At 37.5% G+C, this 22,850-nt stretch overlaps 1 protein-coding gene across 4 annotated transcripts in view; it reads left to right on the top strand.

Annotated features, from left to right (window-relative positions):
• Positions 1 to 2,356: 2,356 nt before the first annotated feature.
• Positions 2,357 to 22,850, top strand: part of LOC108707687 — a 28,375-nt gene continuing 7,881 nt past the window's right edge. The window contains exons 1-2 of one of the 4 annotated variants that reach the window (XM_041581876.1): positions 2,357 to 2,757; positions 3,059 to 3,203. The gene's annotated coding sequence lies outside the window, so the exon portion shown is untranslated. Of the gene's footprint in view, positions 2,758 to 3,014; positions 3,204 to 21,956; positions 22,243 to 22,850 lie in introns of those variants that run through there. The other 3 variants (XM_041581877.1, XM_041581878.1, XM_018245692.2) reach the window with 3 other exon arrangements.

Below are 22,850 nucleotides of genomic sequence, written 5' to 3'. Positions count from 1 at the left end.
TATATTCAATTTTGAAATCTGACATGGGGCTAGACATATTGTCAATTTCCCAGCTGCCCCCAGTCATGTGACTTGTGCCTGCACTTTAGGAGAGAAATGCTTTCTGGCAGGCTGCTGTTTTTCCTTCTCAATGTAACTGAATGTGTCTCAGTGAGACATGGGTTTTTACTATTGAGTGTTGTTCTTAGATCTACCAGGCAGCTGTTATCTTGTGTTAGGGAGCTGCTATCTGGTTACCTTCCCATTGTTCTTTTGTTTGGCTTCTGGGGGGAAAAGGGAGGGGGGTGATATCACTCCAACTTGCAGTACAGCAGTAAAGAGTGATTGAAGTTTATCAGAGCACAAGTCACATGACTTGGGGCAGCTGGGAAATTGACAATATGTCTAGCCCCATGTCAGATTTCAAAATTGAATATAAAAAAATCTGTTTGTTCTTTTGAGAAATGGATTTCAGTGCAGAATTCTGCTGGAGCAGCACTATTAACTGATTCATTTTGGAAAAAATTTTTTTTCCCATGACAGTATCCCTTTAAGGCAGTTCAGAAGAGGATGCAGCCTTAACTGTGCCCTTATACACATATTAAATGGAGAGATGATGGAGAATATGTAATGGTAAATGAATTGGAATGATAAAGGAGGGGAATATATAGGGGAGTCAGCAACGTAGACAGTCTAAAAGCTAACCTTTTTCTGTGGAATATAAAAAACAACATGCCTGTCATCATCAACCATATATTAAATGCATAGTGTTTTGGTGTGAATCTGCAGAAAAAGCTTTTGCCACTATTAAAGTGGGAGAGATATCACAACACAGCAGTGAAATCAACAACATGGCTGCAGCTGCTTTTATACATTACAAAATACTTGGTCCTGGTAGTTATAAATAAGTAGTGATGGGCGAATTTATCACCAGGCGCGAATTCGCAGCAAATTCCCGCGATTCAAAAAATGGACACCGGCGTAAAAAAACGGATGCCGGCGTAAAAAAAATGGACGCCGGCGTCAAAAACGGACGCCAGCGTCAAAAACAAAATTTCGCAATTTTTTCTGCGAATCGAAACGCCCCAAATTCGCCCATCACTATAAATAAGTACAAACAATATAACTGGACTTGGAATATTACAATTTCTCCTCATGTGTTTAGATTTAGAACAATGATTGCAAAACTTGGATTTGTATGATAATCTGTTCATGTGGGGATTAGCTAAACAAAGGTGCTGATGGATCACATAGTTGACAAACTAAAAGGGGGATCAGATAACCCAGAACACAAGGGACAATGTAGAGCCAACTCAGGGCATTCCACCAGACCAAGAGGAGAAGTTTATCCATGCACCGTTTTCCTCCGACCAGTTATCTAAAGTGGGGGTTTTCTCACTTCTCTTTATAGCTGAAATGCAAATGTGGCCATAGACCTAAAATATAAGTAGCAACATGACCAATAAGCTTGGGGGGCTTTATATCAATGCCATGTGGACAAATTACAGACTACATGACTGATTGGTCCATACTTTGGGTTGTGTCCAAGACAGAAACAAAATTATTTCTGGTAAAACATCCAAGTAAACCCATTCTCTCCAGCTCTAATGGGTGTATTCACTCAATTTAGGATTACTGGGCCCAGTTCAGGGAAAGGAAATAAATCTTGAGAGGTTGATTTTTCTCAGTGTCGCATGGAGTTGAAGTGCTGATGTGTACTGTACTCTAATGTATGGAGGCGAGACTGGGGCAGTTATTATACATATGCAGATTGCAGCAAGGGGCAGAAACGAAAAAAAAAAATACAAGGGGGTTGTGGGAGCACTCTAAGTAAAAATATGTTTAAATACAATGGAAGTACAACTGATTTGTCCAATTAATCTATGCACATTCCCTGGTCCCCTGTCTCTCAAGTAATTCAGTATATATATGCAAGTGCATGTGTTTATAAAAACAGGGGTTTTTAGTTACAACGTTATGATCATACAATTGGTACGGGGCAGAAAGGTTTACTCTTCATCTATTCTGTGTCTGCAATTCTATTGTACGCCCCCTTTTTGACTGTGTATTGTGGCAGAATCAACGCTATGTGGTGTTTAGTGGTCTTTAGCATTATGCAGAACAGCTCTTTTTACCTTTTTCACTGAAAAAAAAAATGCAGCTCCTGAGACTTGAGAATGATGCTGAGAGAATTTCTTGAGTTCTACTAAGGTGTGGCTTCCGTGCAATTTCTCTTTATGCCCTTCAGGTAAGAAGGCGTTGATAGACAATCTCTTACATCTGCTTCAAAGCTCCTGATTGGCTGACTCCATCTGTCTATCACAGCCTCCTTAAATGATGCGGCATACATAAGTGATCACCTTAAAATGGGCAGAACACTCATGAAAGACTCAAACTTTTCTATGTTTCCATGCTTATCTGAACCTCCTATTCTCTTATACTTTCCTGCAGTTTCTTGTTTTCTTCCAGCAAAGCTGTAACTTTTACAAACCTAGATGTCACAAACATTTTAGCTTTCCTTTTCATACTTTTGCAATGCTACATGTTTTAAATACATGTTGTGACTTGGAATCACTGTTGCACATGTTATCGAACAAACACTGCAGCAGCCTTTTCAGTCCTGAATGAGTTTAACCTTCTCTTTCATTTACATTTTCCTGTATATTCCTCATCCTTGCACCTTTGATCCAAGGTTGCTGTTGTTTTCTCCTTATCTCTGCTATTTATCTGTTTAGAGTGGACTACAGACCAGATGCTGGATTGTAAAACCCTTGAAAGGTAAGTTGGACTATAATTAAGCTGTGTTTGTCACGTTGCTAAATTACAGTTATGCTATTAGGTCAATTCATTCACTTCTAGAAAGAGGAAGCCACGCAGAGTTTGCATATATGTTGAATATTTTAGTGCCCATTGCTCAGAATTTGCCATTTTGGAAAGAATTCTGCAGGCTTTAAAGCTTGTGTGTTTACTAAACTGGTGCTTTTAGCAAAGCTGTAGCAGTAATTCCAGTTATGTCTGTCTGTCTCTTGTCAAAGGTCCAGATATAACTTCTCAAAACGGACTTATTTTATGTCTGCAGAGCTGACCAACATATTTACTATATGCTGAGTGCCCCACCCCATGGTGCATGAAAAGTGCCAACTTCCACCAAATATGCCATAGAGAACATAGATACTCCTCTGAACCTGCAGAGACAATGGCAGAGATTGCTTAACACAATACAGGTATGGGATCTGTTATCCGGAAACCTGTTATCCAGAAAATGCTGAATTAAAGGAAGGTCATCTCCCATAGACTCAATTTTATCCAAATAATCCATTTAAAAAAAATCATTTCCTTTTTCTCTGTAATAATAAAACAGTACCTTGTATTTGATCCAAACGGAGATACAATTGATTACTAGAGGCAAAACCAGCCTATTGGGTTTATTTAATGTTTAAATAATTTTATAGTAGACTTGTATGAAGATACAAATTATGGAAAGATTCCTTAATCCAGAAACCCCCAGATCTTGAGCTTTCTGGATAACTGGATAATAAACAATTATAGAGGAGCACATATTCTATAACTGTTGTATATACCCTCTGAAGTAATCACACTTTACTTTTTAAATGTATTGGTCCACTAAGCCATAGCAACAAATCAGACGTCCGTTGCCTACTAACTGGTATTTGTACTTGATCATTGCAGATTTTGCTCAGGTTATTTTCTAACTCCCATGGACAATATGAAGCTAATGCATTGCTTACCACTGTTTTTTTTTTTTCATAAAGTGTTGGCTGACATATTGCTTGCCACTGAGGAGGTAAACCTGAAAAATGCTAATAAAACACAATGTTCTTAAATCCTTTGTATTTGGCATCCTAAGACAGGTGTTATTTCCAGGACTCCTTGCATCTGTGCTCACTTTGCACCTTATTCAAGAAAGCAGCCTTTGCATTTTGCTCCTTAATCCAGATGCAAGGGAGCTCTGCATTAACACCTGCCTTAACTAGTTTTTACTTTCAGTGCTCCCTATGAGTAAACTTGCAAACGCATTACAAGTGGGGATCCTAATTGAGTATGAGTAAACTATGAATAAACAGGAGAAGTGTTGTTTGGTACACAAAATGCAATGCATTTTTGGTATTATTGCCTTAATATCATTATTTTTCAATATAATGTTTGTTAAATGAATTTGTAACGTTTCTTGCAGCAAAGTAACATCGTTGCATCAAATTAAAAATCTGGGACCATTACTATTTTACAAAACACCCAAACAATACTTTTTTTCCTTTTTCATTCATTTAAACCTATCCCTACCAGCAAAGGAATTTGTATGTCAACCAAAAAAAAAAAAAACACTGTGGGAATTTCCTTTTTCACCAGATCACAGTGCCAGCAAGTTCTTTAAGACAATCCTTCCCTTAAGCTATTTTTGTTCATTGCAAGTCCACTTTATTTCAGTGTGCTGAGTGCTGATGCAATGGGAGCTGTTTGCACAGGGAAGGCTCGTTGCAACCTGTCCTGAAAAAGCAAAGAAAAAAAGACATTTCAATTAGACATGACTTACATGGAGGAATTTAGGTGTCCAGGTGTATTCAGTTCCAAATATGGGGATTGGAAGACAACCAGCATCGACAAGTCCAGACAGATTTAGGGAGAGGCAGAAACACTAGCAAACAGCAGACTTGCTCAAGATTTGAAACATTTTCTAATCATAAAGGGTCTAGTGTACCACAACATTGAGCAAGCTAACTTCTGTAAAGTTTTGGGGGGGTATAAAACTGTTTAAGTGAGTTTTTGTTTAACTGAACCTGTATATCAGTCAAGCAGGGCCTTTGCTACTGTTCTGTATTTCTCAGCCTTTTTTTTCTTACAACTTTCTACTCGACATGTAATAATGTAAATTTTAACTGCTTTGGCAGATGTTTATTTAATTGCAGTCTATGTTTTCATTTGGCTTTGTTTGGTCTGGATTGTGGTCAGTTGGCACATTGTCATTTATGTACAAGTGTCCCCATAACTAATACAACAGCGCTCATCTTACCCTTCACTAGTAGCTCCACTAGAAGCCATTCATTACAAAATCAACTAAACAGTTTCTTAAAATGTAGCAATATTTGTGCCACAGATGATTTATGTTACTGGATTTGCAGAGAAAACTTAGTCTAGAGAGTACAGTTAAATCCTACAGTAAAGATCAAAAAAGAAGAGAAGTGGTAACACTGTAACAACACAGCATCTCATATGCTATAAGGAACATATTATATTGAGTAATCAGTCACCAGCATTAGGGCAATAATGATCCAGTCCTGGATTTTTAGTTGAAAAACTAGTTCTCCTTCACTTTGAAATCTAACATGAAATAAGGTTCCAAAAATGCCCTGAGATGATCGTTATAACAGCAGTATTGGGTGTGTTCTGCTGGGTGTGTACAGTGTTTTTCTGTTTGACTTGGTAACAGGCTCTGCACTGGGTCATGCAAAAAGATCATTTTTAGAGATTGGTTTTGGCAATGGCCTCATGAAGGGAGACTACTGGCCATGTGAAATTGAAATAAACTGGATATTACCATTATAAAACCAAGGTTACCTCTTTATAATTGATTATTTCTGTGGTCGCCATAGATGCCATACGGGTAAACATTGTTCATCAGTTTCTATGTTGCTTTTAATAATAAAATATTGCAAGCACTTTCATAAATGCCGCCCTTAGTAGTGCAATAGAGACTGGCAGACTTTTATGTGATGAGTGGTTTAACTTTTTAGCACAGCGATTCATTTGCATTACAGCTGGCGATGGAATTTAAAAATGATATATTAAGAAAATATATTTCCCTAGGAATGCTGTAAGTGTTAACATTTTTATATTTAGGTCACACTGAAAAGAAATTTGGAAATGACAGTGGATAAAGGTTTTCTGGCAAGTATCAGTGATTTAGACACAGACATGAAATCATCACCTATCTATGAACGGAATGTACTGTATTTTGTAATAGCTTGCTTTTGAGTATTTGCAATATACTTTCTGTTGGGTGGAACATAAAAACACAAAAACTTTTGCAGACAGATAATGACAGCCAAAGCTTTTGCTGCTAAAGTAAATTTCTCAATTTATGAGACTGTTTCACCAATTTCAGGTCAACGGTATAAAGAACGATCCACATGTCCTGCTGTCCTTCATTCCACCGGAGTCTGTCTCATACGTAATCAGATTTCAATGGAGTGAAGCACAAGAGGCATGTAGCAGTCTCAGCACAACCTGCAAATTCCAAACTCAGCCAAGATGGTATGTACAATGAGAGTTACAGGCCGCTATTGTTGACTGTTGAATAGTTAAACACATTCATTTGACAATAACCTGTTCAATGCCCTTGCTAGGGAAAGGAAAATTGTAAAAATAGTATTTATTCAACACTAGAAAAAAACATTATTTGTTTTTATATCAGTTTACATATATTGCACTGAAACAAAATAAAATAAAGTATTGTCTCTTCCTTCATTGTGTCATGTGTAATTTTGTTGAACTCAGCATTCTTTGCACTGGTAATAAAAAAGAAATCCTCTCCATTATACCAGTCCAAAATCAGGAAAGCTTGGGACCTAATGAAATTCCATCAGGCATGGGCCACATGCAAAGACTGATGCAGTCTACATGGGATAGGATTTCTGTCTAGCCTATATAAAGCAGCCCAAAATAAAATAGGATTGTTGGTCAGGGCAGTTACAAAGTACTTTATCAGAAGAAACAGCTTGCTTAACTGTACTGTATGTGTGTATATATATATATATATATATATATATATATATATATATATATATATATATATATATATATATATATATATATATATATATATATATATATATATATATATATATATATATATATATATATATATATATATAAATATATAAATATAAATATATATATAAATATATAAATATATATATATAAATATAAATATATATATATATATTTCAAAAATTATTAAAGATAATGCCATAAAATGAATGCAATGTCATGCAGCAAACAAAAGTATTAGTGGTGGGCAGAGTTGGGATGGTTAGAGTCAGCATCGCATCAAGTATACTTAATCTGTAGTGATGGACGAATTTGGGGTGTTAAGCTTCACTGAAAGATTTGCGAAATTTCCCGTGAAATTTGTGAAACTATGAAAAATTCACAAAACGGCGTCTCCTTTTTAGGCGAAATTATGCCGGCATCTGGATTTTCATGGCATGGCGAATTTTCATGGCAGTTTTGCGAATTTATTCACTGGCGGCGAATCACGGGAATTTGCCACAAATTTGCAATTGGCGAATAAATTCGCCCATCACTATTAATCTGTTATCTAAGATATGTGCTCTTACATATGTACAACAGTCATTGCAACATACATTGCAAATTGTCAGTGTTTATAAGGCAAAAATGTTAGATGTAAATGTTAGATGTCCTATAAATCCCAATTGGGCATTATCTAACAGCTAATCCTGCGTGGAGCATATGACATATTCGTTTTTTTCATGTAACCTATTTCCATTTAGGATCCTTTTATGTAAACCTGAAATAAGTCCAGATATAGGGATATCATTTACAACATATTCATGGTTCTTGTGTATTATAATACAATATGGGAGACTAAAATAATATAGATAAAGTGGTTTACTGCTATCTACTGAGATGGCATCACTGTATAAATGCAAGTTGATTACATCATCAGAACAATTACAATGTATTTATAAAAAAAAGATAAAGAAGTAATAGGTTCAATTTCAACCAGGACACTTTCACTTTGATTGTGTGGGTAATAGGGATGTAGCGAACGTCGGAAAAAAAGTTCGCGAACATATTCGCGAACTTGCGCAAAAATGCGAGCGGTTCGCGAACGGTTCGCGAACCCCATAGACTTCAATGGGAAGGCGAACTTTAACATCTAGAAAAGACATTTCTGGCCAAAAAAATGATTTTAAAGTTGTTTAAAGGGTGCAACGACCTGGACAGTGGCATGCCAGAGGGGGATCAAGGGCAAAAATGTATCTGAAAAATCTGCCTGTGTGTGCTTGGAAGAGATAGTGTAGGGGGAGAGCTGTTAGTGATTTCAGGGACAGATGATAGTAAGTTTGCTGGCTAGTAATCTGCTTGATACTGCTCTGTATTGGAGGGACAGAAGTCTGCAGGGATTTGAGGGACATTTTAGCTTAGGTAGCTTTGCTGGCTAGTAATCTACTGTTCTCTTTAAACAACTGCCTACTACACTACTGCACTACTACAGCGGTGGATACGGATTACGTAAAATATATGAATGCTGCTTGAAAAAAGTGACTCCGGTGTTTTTTCTGGAGACGGTAATATTATGGATATTTAGACAGAATGGGAACAAGGTCACACAGCTCGATGGCGGGTTGAAGAAAACAGTGTGCAAATAATGCCTACAAGGCCAACGTATACACTACTACAGCGGTGGATACGGATTACGTAAAATATATTATGGCTGCTTGAAAAAAGTGACTCCGGTGTTTTTTCTGGAGACGGTAATATTATGGATATTTAGACAGAATGTGAACAAGGTCACACAGCTCGATGGCGGGTTGAAGAAAACAGTGTGCAAATAATGCCTACAAGGCCAACGTATACACTACTACAGCGGTGGATACGGATTACGTAAAATATATTATGGCTGCTTGAAAAAAGTGACTCCGGTGTTTTTTCTGGAGACGGTAATATTATGGATATTTAGACAGAATGTGAACAAGGTCACACAGCTCGATGGCGGGTTGAAGAAAACAGTGTGCAAATAATGCCTACAGGGCAAATAATGCCTAAAAGGTCAACTTATACACTACTACAGCGGTAGTAAAATAAAAAAAAGTAAAATAAAAAAAAAATGAATATTAAAAAAAAAAATTAAAGTTGGTGCTGCTGAACTACTAGGAGCAGCAGATTAGCACACCAGTCCCACTCCCCAACACTGCTAGACTAATAGCACTGGGCTCTTATAGTAGTAGTAGTAGTAGTAGTAGTAAAACAACAAAAAAATAAATAAAAGCAGTCCTTACAAGGACTACTGTTATTGCAGCAGTCAGCAGATGAGATCAGAAGCAGGACAGCTGCCCACTGCAGCTACATACAGAGCACTGCAGTAGAAGGTAGATTACTAGCCAGCAAAGCTACCTAAGCTTAAATGTCCCTCAAACCCCTGCAGACTTCTGTCCCTCCAATAACAGAGCAGTATCAAAACGATTACTAGCCAGCAAACTTTCAACTGTCCCTGAAATCACTAACAGGCAGCAGCTCTCTCCCTACACTATCTCTTCAGCACACACAGGCAGAGTGAAAAAACGCTGCAGGGCTTCGGTTTTTATAGGGAAGGGGAGTGGTCCAGGGGAGAGCTTCCTGATTGGCTGCCATGTACCTGCTGGTCTGGGGTGAGAGGGCAAAAAAAAGCGCCAACAATGGCGAACCCAAAATGGCGAACGTCGCGCGACGTTCGCGAACTTCCGGCGAGCGCGAACACCCGATGTTCGCGCGAACAAGTTCGCCGGCGAACAGTTCGCGACATCTCTAGTGGGTAACCACCTGAGGTTTTCTCCCAGACTCCAAAAACATACAGGTAGGTTAATTGGGCCTTAACAGAACTGAGGAAGGAAGACAGAAGTGTCTGAAATGTTGTGCATGCCACACACTATTTGCAAAGTATCATTTATAAAATAATAAAATATAAAGGTAGTAGTAGTTTCCCATTGAAATGCTGGTTTGCTTGCCTCTATTCTATTTTATGTAGACTTTTGCACAATGAATCTTGCTGCGAGAGGCTTAAAGCACTCGACAACCCAACAACTGTAGCGGAGTTACAAGTCGGTGAGTGAGGAGAAGTTTGCTTTCCTAATAAAATTGAACATAGTGTGTGTGTAGGTGATAGGAACCTTAGATTGTAAGCTTTACTGCGCCAGATACTGATGTGACATGTATAGTTTGTATAAATGTTGGCACTTTATAAATAAAGAATAAAAATAAAATATGCTGTGCTAATAAACTCCAGCCACAGCATTCGTTGAAATAATGCTCCGAGGTTGTCTGAGAGTGAGTCCCCTGTAATAAACATAACTCAGTATTACATTTTTGGTGCTTTTAGGTTTTCTTTTTATGTGTGTCCTGAGCATTACATTTTGGAAGAATATCTGAAGAATCTTTGATACCTGGTGGATAGTACTTGAAAATGCATATGAATTTTATTTGTTTTATGTTTAGGACTACCATCTGAAGAATTTTTGATGTGTGGTGCATAATACTTGAGAATGCATATGAACTTCATTTGTTTTATGCTTAGGACTACCATCTCTCTACAAAGCACAGGGATTGCCCAGAGCACAAGAAGCTTGCCAGTAAAGTTATTATGCTGGGTATATAGATTTGTTTGTGATTTTGACGTGTTGCTGCATTAAACGCATACAAAAACTGAAGAGCAAGCATTATTTGAGTAAATATAATAAGGAAAATACTGCATTAAGGTACTAATTAAAATATTGCCGCATAGTGCATTTTAATATGCCTCGAACAACTGTAAAATCATATAAAACAGATGAAAACAAGTGCAAATACCACTCATATCTCTGCTTATTAAACGTAAATGGATATTTAAAGAGTATTTGGTGCTTCATTTGATTACAGCAGTTCAGATAATGTTCTCTAGCAAGACTGGAGATCCTAAAGCTTTGAACGCACTAAACTGAAAACTGTGTTTTCAATGAAACAAGCAGATTACTGATTGGAAACTGCTTTGACTTCAGCCATTGTTTCTGAATATGTATACTGTAAATTGCCAGATGGAGGTCAGTACTTGCAAGCACAATTTAGTCTTCCAACTGCCAAAAGACAGGATCACTAGTCAATTTGAGCCACTAGGTATTGCTATTAATCTCTACTTCATTTTACAGATCAAGGTACAGGCAGAGTTCAAGCAGGGCCAGGCGGAGTTGAAGCAAGGTCAATCAGGCTGGGTCGGTACAGGCAGCATTCAAAGGATAGTCAGGCAGGCAAGGATCAATACCGGTAGAATTCAGAATAGTCAGGCAGGCAAGGGTCAGGATTGGCAGAGTTCAGAATAGTCAGGCAGGCAAGGGTCAAAACCGAATCAAACAATCAAAAAAGGAATCACACCCATGATACTAACAAGTTAGACCTAACAACGGGCAATGAGTTTAAGCTCACAGCCCCTTTAAATATTCAAATTTCACGCCATTGGGCATAATGACATCACGTGCACGGCGTATAAAATTCGGAATGTGAGGCGTGCATCGTTAGTAATAACAGGCAACAGCAGAAGGAAGACCACACTGTGGGCCCACTGGACCACCAAGGTACTTTACCCCCCCCCTCAAGGAGGGGCCACTGGACCCCCAGGCTTGTCAGGAAACCTAAGATGGAATTGTTTCATAAAACGATCAGCCCTGTCATCACAAACAGAAACCCAAGAGTTCTCCTCAGGACCTTATCCCTTCCACTGTACTAGGTAACGTACCCTGCACAAGGAGTCTCTGGATAAAAAATCCAGGCTGACCTTCTACCAACACTGGAAAAGATTGCTGTTGCACCTGTATGGCTGGTTTTAAAAGAGGAACATGGAAAGAGTTAGAGATTTTGAAATTATTAGGTAGTTTGAGATGGACAGAGGAAGGATTAAGAATTTCCACAATAGGGTAAGGGCCAATAACCCTGGGACTCAATTTGAGAGAAGGGACCTTAAGTTTAATATTCTTTGTGTATAACCAGACCTGATCTCCCAACTGATATTTGGGTGCCTCCCTATGGAACCTATCGGCTGCTCTCTTTTGAGTGGCCGTAGCTGCTGAAAGGGAATCATGTACCCCAGACCAAAGGAGTTAATGGAAGGTACAGGGGATAACAAACCACAGTAAGAAAATGCCTTAGGATGCAAACCATAAACAATAAAAAAAAGAGATGCATGAGATGCATTATAGGCAAATTCTGCCCAAGGCAACAACTCAGCCCAAGAGGATTGGTTATCTGACACATAGCATCTTATGAATTGCTCAAGTGACCGGTTAACTCTCTCCGTCTGACCATTGGTTTGGGGATTGTATGTGGTGGAAAATGATAAATTGATTCCCACTAAAGAGCAAAAAGCTCTCCAGAATTTAGAATTAAATTGTACTCCCCTGTCGGATACAATATTGGTCAGAAAACCATGCAGAAAATGTTAGAAATAAAAAATTTAGCCAGAGTTTTAGCAGAAGGAAGGTGTGGAAGAGGAATAAAATGACTCATTTTGCTGAACCTATCAACCACTACCCAGATCACAGTTTTCTCCTGAGAGGGGGGGAAGATCTACTATAAAATAAATAGACAGATGGGACCAGGGTGTATCAGGAATAGGCAATGACCTTAAAAAGCCTTGTGATAAATTCCTAGATGGTTTTGACATTTGACAAACAGGTCCAGCATTAACAAAATGTTGTAAGTCTTTAAATGATGGCCACCAAACATTTTGAGACAATAAAGCACTTAATTTGGTAATACCCAGATGCCCTGCCATTTTTGGAATTGTGAGCTTCACTAATTACCTGCTCCCTCAGATTTTCAGGAACAAATATTCTCCCAGAAGGAGTATCTCCAGGAGCTAATGTCTGTACCAGAAATAAAAGTGTTGCAAGGTCTGACCCTAAAGCTGCCACAATCATCTCTTTGGGATTTGGGAATAATAATAAGACATTCTAAAGGTTCAGACAGGCTTGATTCAAAGCTCCTAGAGAGTGTGTCTGCTTTAGTATTCTTGGAACCAGGCCTGAAAAATTAAAACTGGTAAAGAATAAAGCCCATCTGGCCTCTCTTGGATTCAAACGTTTTGCTGACATAATACATACAATATTTTTATGGTCAGTATAAACTGTGATAGTATGTTTAGCCCCCACCAAGTACCTCAAAGCCCCATTTAATAGCCAACAATTCTCTATTACCAATATCATACATGGCCTCGGCAGACGAGAGTTTCCTAGAAAAAAAGCCACAATTAGCACCCTCACATTATCTATCAAACTATAAACTCTGTTTATCAGAAAGAAAATCACCAAGGTGCTTGGCGTTTTAAGCCACATTTATAATTTATTTCAGAAATCCAGGAAGTTTTTGTTTTTTCTTTACAGTGTCTTCACAGTAAATTCATAACACTACCTCCATCAATTATATAGTCGGTCACATAGGCTTAGTAGTTTCTTACACTTCTTTTCATACATTTCAATAAATTGTTGTCTCTTTTTGTTCCATCCTTAGCAACAGCTTTCAGTGTTGTGTCTACAGGGGTTTGTCTTACCTTCTACAAAGTTGAACCCATGGCACCAGCTTTGTCGGGTACTTGTGAATGGACCTCTGAATATTATGATTGATTTCTGGTCCAAAGCCTATATGGGTTCTTCTCTAGCCATTTTCTAAGCATTTAGCCCTACCTGTGGGGTGCAAGCTTTATGTTCTCAGTGAGCACCAGGCCCCCTCAAAGATATTTGTGGGGGGGGGGGGTAATGTAGGTAGGATGCATCCAATGTGCATCACTGCTTTTCCTGACTTATCTGTCCGACATTGCTACAACATTCTATTATGGGTAGCTCATCTATTCTGTCTAAAGTCCTTTATCCTGAGTGCAAGTCTGGTGACCTTTTCCTCCTTTTTCCCTCGTTTCTGTACAGGTATGGGACCTGTTATTCAGAATGCTCGGGACCTGGGGTTTCCAGATAATGGATCTTTCTGTAATTTGGATCTTCATACCATAAGTCTGCTAGAAAATTGTGTAAACATTAAATAAACCCAATAGGCTGGTGTTGCTTTCAAAAAGGATTAATTATATTTTAGTTTGGATCAAGTACAAGGTACTTTTTTAGAGAGAAAGGAAATCATTTTGAAAAATTTGGATTATTTGAATCAAATGGAGTCTATGGGAGATTAGCTTTACGTAATTCGGACCTTTCAGGCTAGCAGGTTTCCAGTTAACTGATCCCATACCTGTATTATAGAAGTACTTTACTGTAGCCATCTAATGGCTAAACCTGTTAAATGCAATTGAAAATTGCAATTCTATGTAACCACCTAGTAGTTAAACATAAATATTACTGCTAAACAATTTTTTTGCAAAGCACAAAAAGATTTGCAGATTTGAACAAAAACTATAGATATGGATAGGTTTGTTAAAGCAAAAATAAGAATATCCCCTCAATTGTTTTTACACTAAATTTATGCTCAGTCAACCACTATCTAATCTTGTGGAATACTGGATTATAAAACAAAAAAAAAACCTAGCGAAAGACAGTATCTCTTCTGTTTTATGTTTACCTTATAGAAATATAAATAGAGTATATAGTATGTAGAAATAAGACCTATTTGTATGCGGAAGCTTTTCTTTTAAAATAATGTTCTCTCTAAGGGGAACCAGTATTTACAAAGGAAAATAAACTAGATTGTACAGGTGTATAACTGTAGGTACAGAAATATTCTCCCTTACACAGAACCAACAAGCAAACTAAATGTTGGACGTAACAGTACCTAAAAAAGAAGTATAAAGCCCCAGCATTGATCTGCATTATTTTACTTGCTTTAGGGCATAGTGTTACAGATATAAACATAAAGCGGCAGATTTATCAAGGGTCCAATAGTCAATTTGAATACGAATTTGAATTTTCGAGTTTAAAAATTCACACATTCAAATTTTAATCCTCCTATTCGAATGTAAATTTGCTTGTGAGATCTATTATAACCATGGAAACAGTCTTAATTCGAATATTCTCCAACTAAAACCTGCCGAGTTCATGTATAAGTCAATGTCAGAGGTCCGCTGAACCATTTGGAGATAGTTAATAGCCTTCCTGACATTCAAGTTTTTTTTTTTTCGGTAGAAAAATTTGTACCAAAGCGAATATGATTAAAATTTTTGGGTCAGAACCATTAAATCGAACATTAGCCATTCACATTTTTTCTTAAATATCCTCCCAGTCTAATTGTGAGTATATTCGTATGAAAAATACACACGAATTTGAAATACACCCTTTGATAAATAGGCCTCCCCATGTTCTCCAGTTTTACATTACTCAAAAGAACTTGAGATCACCAAGAACTGTCACAGAAGTGAGTTAATAAGTAGTATTTTTTGGCAATGTGCTCCAGATCAAAATGCATTTACATAATCATGTTTTAACTGCAGTCTGCATTTGCATGGCATCCAAATGGAAATCAAAAGACCTTCCTTCCTGGTCAGGTATTGATAATCGAATTGATTGTAATAAAAAGTTTGAATACAACATTACTCATATCCATTATAGAGTTCCTCAATTTCTGAAGGTTAGGTTGCCATGGGCCCTGTGCTCCCTTTGACCCCTGCAACAAGAAATTTACCAAACACTGAAGGCAAGTGTAGCGGGGAGATGTAACGTTTCGGGGGAGTACCCCTTTGTCAGACATGGGGTACACCCCTGAAGCTTACATCATGTGACTTAATAAACATGCAGGGGATCTCCCCGCTACACCTGCCTTCAGTGTTTGGTACATTTGTTGCAGAACTTTGAGAGAGGTGCCAATCCCTCCAACCATCACTGGGTATTCCATTTCTGGAGCGATTGGGGGAAAACGGAAGACTACTTGCTACTCCCTTTAACCCCTGACATTCCTTTTCTTTTTCAGCTGGTCTTAGAAAAGTAAAAGTGGTATAATTGGCAATTCCAAGCTCTTGTGGCTCATTGACTGTACTGTATCCTATGCAACTGAGTCTAACACTGTTTCTTTTATTACTTTATTTGTTAGTTGTATTATCTCTATTCACTGCACTTAAATAGATGTTATGCAGACAGGTTAAAGGGATGGTACACCTTTAAGTTAACTTATAGTATGTTATGGGATGGCTACTTCTAAGCAACTTTTCAATTGGTCTGTATTATCTATTTTACATAGTTTTTGAATTATTTGCCTTCTTCTTCTTCCCAGCTTTTAAATGGGGTTCTAAACATGTGCTCTGTAATTCTACATGTATCTACATCTATGTATTGTTTTTGCTATTTGTTATTACTCATCTTTCTATTCAGGCCCTCTCCTATTCATATTCCAGTCTCTTATTCAAATCAATGCATGGTTGCTAGGGTAGGTTTAATAAAAAAAATTAAAACTAGTTGCAAACGGTCTCAGAATATAACTCTCTACATCATGTTGAAAGTTAATTTAAAGGTGAACCCCTTCAACTGTTGATACTGAATTTGCGGTAAAAACTGCATATCTATATTTTTGTTATTGTATTCTTTCTTTTAAAACAATACAATTTAAGTTAAAAAATGCATTTAGATAAAAGCCTTATCGAGCAACAAGTACAAGGAGAAAAGTAATCTCTTGTTTTGTGGATTGGGTGCAATTTATGTCTGGTTGGCAGCCATTCCAGCCTTTGAAGTTGAAATGATAATGAATAAAATGATGTCTGCTCCAGATTCTTAAGGTGCATGTGCGTTGCAGCAATTGGCGCTGGAAACTGTAGGACAGATTTACGAAAGGGCGAATTGTCGTCAGCGACCGATTCGCTCACATCGCACCAGTTCGCCAGGAGCAAATTCGATACCACTACGCTAAATCCCTAATATGCAGATTTGCGCCCTGGGAGCTGAAGGCTGGCGACTTTTTGCTAGCGTTACTAAAGGTGTGCGAGCATTTCTTAGCAAAGCTGCGCTACATTCGTTTGTGCCTAGCGAAAATTCACTAGTGATCTTGCACTTAGGTCAATTTGCATATGGCAGGTAATTTAAAGTTGTATGGAGGTCTTTATTATAAATGTTGGTGCAAATGCTTGAAGTTACTACTTTTTCTTACAAATGTCCAGAGAACCTTAATAAAGACAAGAGAGTTAATATAATGCCTTACACATGAGCCCACTGTAAAATGAATGTTCCATATGTTATGAAATATCTGAAGAAAACCGGTTACCCAAAAAAAGTTTAAGTCAGGACTTTTGCAGTCAATTCCGCTTCAGAAAAGTCGCCAGCGTTTTTGGAACTTTAATGCATTTTCGGCACACAGGATATGATGTAAGTGAGAGAAGATTGAGGAAGATCTAGCTTCTTTTTAGCACTTCTTCTGGTCTGAGGTGGCAAAAACAACTCTGGCGAAAAAGAGCAATGATCGTTCTCCAGAGCTAAAAGTCGCTTGTCGATAAAGTGCAAATGAACGCTAGTGGCGGTCTCGTTCACTAGCGAATTGGTACTTACGCCTTTTAGTGAATTAGCAATGTCCCTGCGCGTGGCAGTTCATTTGTTTTCAGATTGCCAATCCATATCTGTTGGGTTGGGAAGTAGTAAAAAGTTATCAAAGTCAATATCTTGTTGGCCCCTTTGTGGTTATTATTTTTATTGCCGAATTCTGTTTTTATAAAGAATGCACATGTTGAAGTTTCTATAAAAGAATGTAATAGAGAGAATTTGTCATATGTGTCCATATTTTGCTGAACTGAAGCAGATTTGATGCAGGCAAGATTGAGGCTTTGAGGATTCTACTACTCTGTAAAGTCAGCCGAAAAATGCTAAATTGGCAGATCAAAGAGGCTCTGTCCCCAAACCAATAATCCTTTTCTGTGTATATCTTTTTTTAATAACGTCTCTACCGTTCTATATAATGGAAGGCTTAGATTTTGTGACCTGTATTTGCAATAAATCTTTGAAAATAGCAGTGTAAATCTAGCAGAAGCTGAATAAGAGTAGATACCTTGGATTGTGAGTCTTTACTAATCATGCTGTAATTGCCTTTTCATGGAGCCCTCCTACGGAAGAATTATGGAAAAGGGAATAAGAAAGAGCCAAAGAAAGGAAGGATTCACCTTTACATCTGCAATATATTATGATCTGCCATTGATTCTGTGTTAGAATCATTAGATTTAGTGTTTAACTCTAAAGCCTGGGGGAAAATAAAGCTATTTGCAGGCCTAAGCCTGATGGTATTACTTTCCATTACATGTTATTGCAGACACCACATATCACTATTAAAAAAAGCAATGTCTTCAAGAAACCTAACAGAATACTGGCGATTCTTTGATGAGGAGACAGCTTGAGTTTTATGTTCCGTAAATTATAGTGCAAGGGCCTTGGCAAATATGCCACAGTAATATATACAGTATACTGTATATATATATATTCATATAGTATATACAGAGCGATAAATATATTTTTAGTACCATTGTGTCCTCATATTAGTAAAATAGGAGGGTCTTGAAATTTCATACATTTAATACAGATGATAGGACTGATTTATTAGCATAGGTGCTAAATTGCACAAGTGGCAATTAGCGCTGCACAATATTTTGGCGCTCTAAAAATACATATTAATAATAATATACTTTCAGTAAGAAAATGGAAACAAACATCTGGTTGGGGGGTATTTTGATTGGCATGACAACCTGCCTTCCTGTCTGTATATAATGTATATATATATGTGGAGCAGGGTAGGCCCAGACCTATGTAATAACATACTTTCCTATGTAATAACATGGCAAGTGGTGACAGATAGACGGGGCAATTTGACCGCCACTGTTTTCCACTAGTTGGCAGCATTGGTCAAAATGCCTTCTGTGCTATTAGCCTGTTATTCTTCTGTTTTCTTCCTGTGCAATGGCAGCCCACCCTCTTCCTATCTGCATGAAGAGCAGCAGTGCCAATCCCCCGAAGCTATTTATGAGCTAAATAACCAATGACTAAAAGCACAGAGAGGAAGAGGAAGTAGAATAATATTGCCACACTTCTTCACTGCCGACTATAAATCTTACTTTTAAACAGCATATATGGTCATCTTTTTTACAATATATTTTTATTACAGGTATAAAATAACATTCCTTTTGACTATATAGTCATATCAACAATGCTCTGAAACGAGGGGGTCAGTTCTTTTTAGCATATTGAAAGTGTGTCAACTGGCACTTCACATTACTAAATTATAAAATTTAGTTGCTGGCCTGCAAATATTGAAGCACAAAGGGAAGCGTCAAACCATGAAAACAAACATGTGATTCTTAAAAACTGTGTGTACCATCTTGTTATTGTGTGTACTGTAACTACCTAAACAGGATTGCTATGCCGGTCCCAATTCTCGGCCCCAATTGTGCAGAGTAGAGAACTACCAGAGAGAGACCAGCAAGACCCAGCAATAGATGCTAGTTTAGTAGTATTATTGGAAGGGAATCAGGTTGTATTTGTAATTCCAGAAGGGCAGCGTACAATCACCATATGTTGTTTGAATTGTGATAAGTAGAGAACAGGATGACAACATGTAGGAGATTGGAGGCAGTGACCCTAGCTGAGTTTGCCCAACACCATTTTGAGACAGTCAGGTGCAAGTGATCCTTTATATGGCGTAAAGGAGACTATTCAGAGGGTATTGGCTAAAATATAGTCATACTTGTCTTCTATAAGAAACTGTATGACTCTGCTAGAACAGCCCTTGAAATCAAACTTTCAACTTTCAACTTCAAGGGGGTTATTTACTAAAATCTGAATTTTTCTGATTGTTTAAATAAAAAAATGTAAACCAAACTCTCATTTGACCGAGGAAACTTTGAGCGACTTCGGAAAACGAAGCGATGCGCAGGCTACAATCTAAAGTGACAGCGGGAGGCAGTTCGGGGAGATTAGTCACCCCGAAGAAAAGGAGATTTGTCGCTGGGCGACTAATCTCCTTGAATTTGAGTGTGTGTCTTTGGTAGGAAGGTAATTGGGTAGCAGCTCCCTAACACAAGATAACAGCTGCCTGGTAGATCTAAGACAGGAGTGCCCATACTTTACTAATGCAAGGTCTACTTTTAGTGATTATGTCCCACTATGATCTACATCCATAAAAACATTGTAAGCATTCTGTTCCATGGGAAATATTACTTAAATATTGATTTATGAAAAAATGTTTATTGCTATATTTAACTAACAACTATTTCTAATGTAACCTTAACATAATAAATATCTGAATAAAAAGCAGAAGGGTGATTTAGACAAGCTGTTTCTTGACAGTGTCTTGAGATCTACTGATCACCAGCTAAAGGTCTACTGGTAGATCCCCATCTACCTTTTGGGCACCCCCAGGCCTGGATTTGTGGAAAGGCCACCAAGGCCCGGCAGGATTTTAGGGGGCAGCATGCTGCCCAACCACACCCACATTGGTTCAGAAACACTGGGGATGTGCAGTAGATAAAATAGTTTTTATAATCTCCCATGCACCAATCCCCATTGTTCTGGTCCCGATGAAAATTTGCACGAATAAAAGGGAGGGGATGGGGGCGACGAACAATAGTGGGCCTAAAGGTGTCTGCAAAGTAAATCCAGCCCTTGGCACCCCTGAGACACCTTCAGTTACATTGAGCAGGAGAAAAAACAGCCTGCCAGAAAGCAGTTCCATCCTAAAGTGCTGGCTCTTTCTGAAAGCACATGACCAGGCATAAGATGGCTGCCTACACACCAATATTAAAACTAGAAAAAAATACACTTGTTGGTTCAGGAATGAAATTTTATATTGTAAAGGGAATTATTTGCAGTGTAAACAGTATAATTTAGAAAGAAAACCTACACCATAAAAACAATAGTAACATAGTGACATAGTAAGTTAGGTTGAAAAACGACACACGTCCATCAAGTTCAACCTTTTAACTATCTAATGTATCAGCCTGTACAACTGATTCAGGGAGAGAATTCCACATTTTCACAGCTCTCACAAAAAAAAACCCTTCTGAATATTTAGGTGGAACCTCTTTTCTTCCATATGGAATGGGTGACCTTGTGTCAGCTGGAAAGACCTACTGGTAAATAAAGCATTAGAGAGATTATTATATGATCCCCTTATATATTTATACATAGTTATCATATCACCCCTTAAAGGGGTTATTCACCTTGCAACATTTTTTTCAGATCTGTTGGTTTCAGATCCAGTTCACCAGAAATAAAGACTTTTTCCAATTACTTTCAATTTTCTACAGTTTTTCTAATATTGAAGTGTAAAGTGTCATTTTTCACCTTCTTAAGCAGCTCTGGGAAAGGGGATCGCCGACCCTGTAAACTGTTCTAAATTGATACATTGAGTTGATACATTTCTTATTTTTGTCCCTGCTGAGCAGACTCTCTGAGTTTCATTACAGGCAGCTGTTAGAATTGATACAATAGTTGCTAATACTCTAGAGATGCTGCTGAGAAATGTATCAACTAAATGTTGCTAAATTCTAACAGTTTAGTGTCTGCAGCTGAATTACTGAGCTGCCAGACTGAAACACCAGAGACAGGAACATTAAAATTTAAATGTATATTTTGGAAAAACAGTAAAAAATGAAAAATGGAAAGAAAAAAGTCTTTATTTCTGATGAACAATCTGAAAACAATTGAAGCAAACCCCATCTTCCCTACACCAGTCACCAGTCATGCATTTAGTTCCTAAGCCTCTACTGTTTTCCTTATGTTGCATGTTGCACGGGTACAGTCTCAAAGAAGAAATAATATTGAAAGACTTTTCCTTACATTTAGAAGCTATAATTACATTTACAGAAATACGTACATAATAATACTATATACTGGACTACAGCTTTTGCTAATTGTTTTGCTTTTTTTTTATATATTTAATTTATACGTGTACAATACTTTGCATCTTTATTATACACCAATGAAATATTTAGAAGCCAGAAAGAAAGGGAACTTTTTTTGTGTTTAATTTTAGTTTTAGAAAAATGCCTTCCTCTTTGATTCCATAAACGGGAACTGTTGCAGCTCTAGTAGATGTAGGGTTATATGTCTGCACTACATAAAAAAGATAATATTAATAATAGTATAGTAATGGTAGTTTTGTCATCTGCTTATGACCAAACTACATAGAATAATGTACTAAAAATCCTAGGGGGCTCATTACCTAACACTAGTGAAATGTACCCCATTGAAAAAAAAAACTATAGCATCCAATCTTATCAAATCCCTACTTGATTGCTGGGGATACAGAACTGTAAGGTAGCAAGCCTTAGCAAGCAATTAGCAGACATAATATAATGATCACCTGATTGGAAGCAGATGCCTGATTGGTTGCTATAGATTGCAACCTTTACAACTGTGATTATATTATCCCGTTTCCATGCGGTGAGGGATTTTGTGAGGAAGGAAGAGGAAGTGATACCAGAGATTTGTGAAGCTAGATGGTAGCACTGAAAGAGAGAGCCAAGAAAAAAGAAAGCCAACTGTAGCTGAAAGTTAAAGCCATCCTTCTGGAAAAGGATTACAATAACAGAAGTGCAGAAAGCAGGTAAAAATTGATCAAACTGATCAAGTCATTTCAGCATTTCAGTTTACTTTTTTTAATTCAAAGTTTCCATTAAGGGAGCACAGGGAATCAAGGACTTGCCTGACCTACATATAAGCAAAACCCCTTCCTCCTACCTGTCCAACAGGCAAGATTCAAGTATTTTTAGCCTCATTGAAAATGAATGGAACAGTGTGATTCTCGCTGGTACAGTATGTGGCTTTTTCAGCAAAAAAAACATGCATGTTGCATTTTTCTTAAGTACAGTAAGCCATCATGCGAGAAAAAAAATCACACACGTTTTGTTGCTGTTTCTTTTTTTTATTGGAACATGGTTTTCTTGAACTTAGTAAGAAAAATAGTAGTAAATAGCTCTCTTACTGCTGTTGTTCAAAGTTGTGGCATTATACAGCTATATACTTTATATACCTTTTTTTCAAAATGAGCTCAATAATTAATTATTTTTTGCAGTTATAAAGCACTGATGGAAAATTAACTCACTCTTCTCCGTCACCCACTATAAATGGATCATGGAAAAAAAAACGTGAAATTCGAAAGTTTTCACAAAAATCTAGCCATTCAAACGTTTTCACTTAAGATTTGAGCAATTC

This window comes from Xenopus laevis, chromosome 2L (assembly GCF_017654675.1).
Source record: "Xenopus laevis strain J_2021 chromosome 2L, Xenopus_laevis_v10.1, whole genome shotgun sequence".
In the NCBI taxonomy this organism is placed as follows: Eukaryota; Metazoa; Chordata; class Amphibia; order Anura; family Pipidae; genus Xenopus; species Xenopus laevis.
Note: the sequence above shows the minus strand (reverse complement) of the source record. Positions and strands in the feature narration are given on the sequence as shown.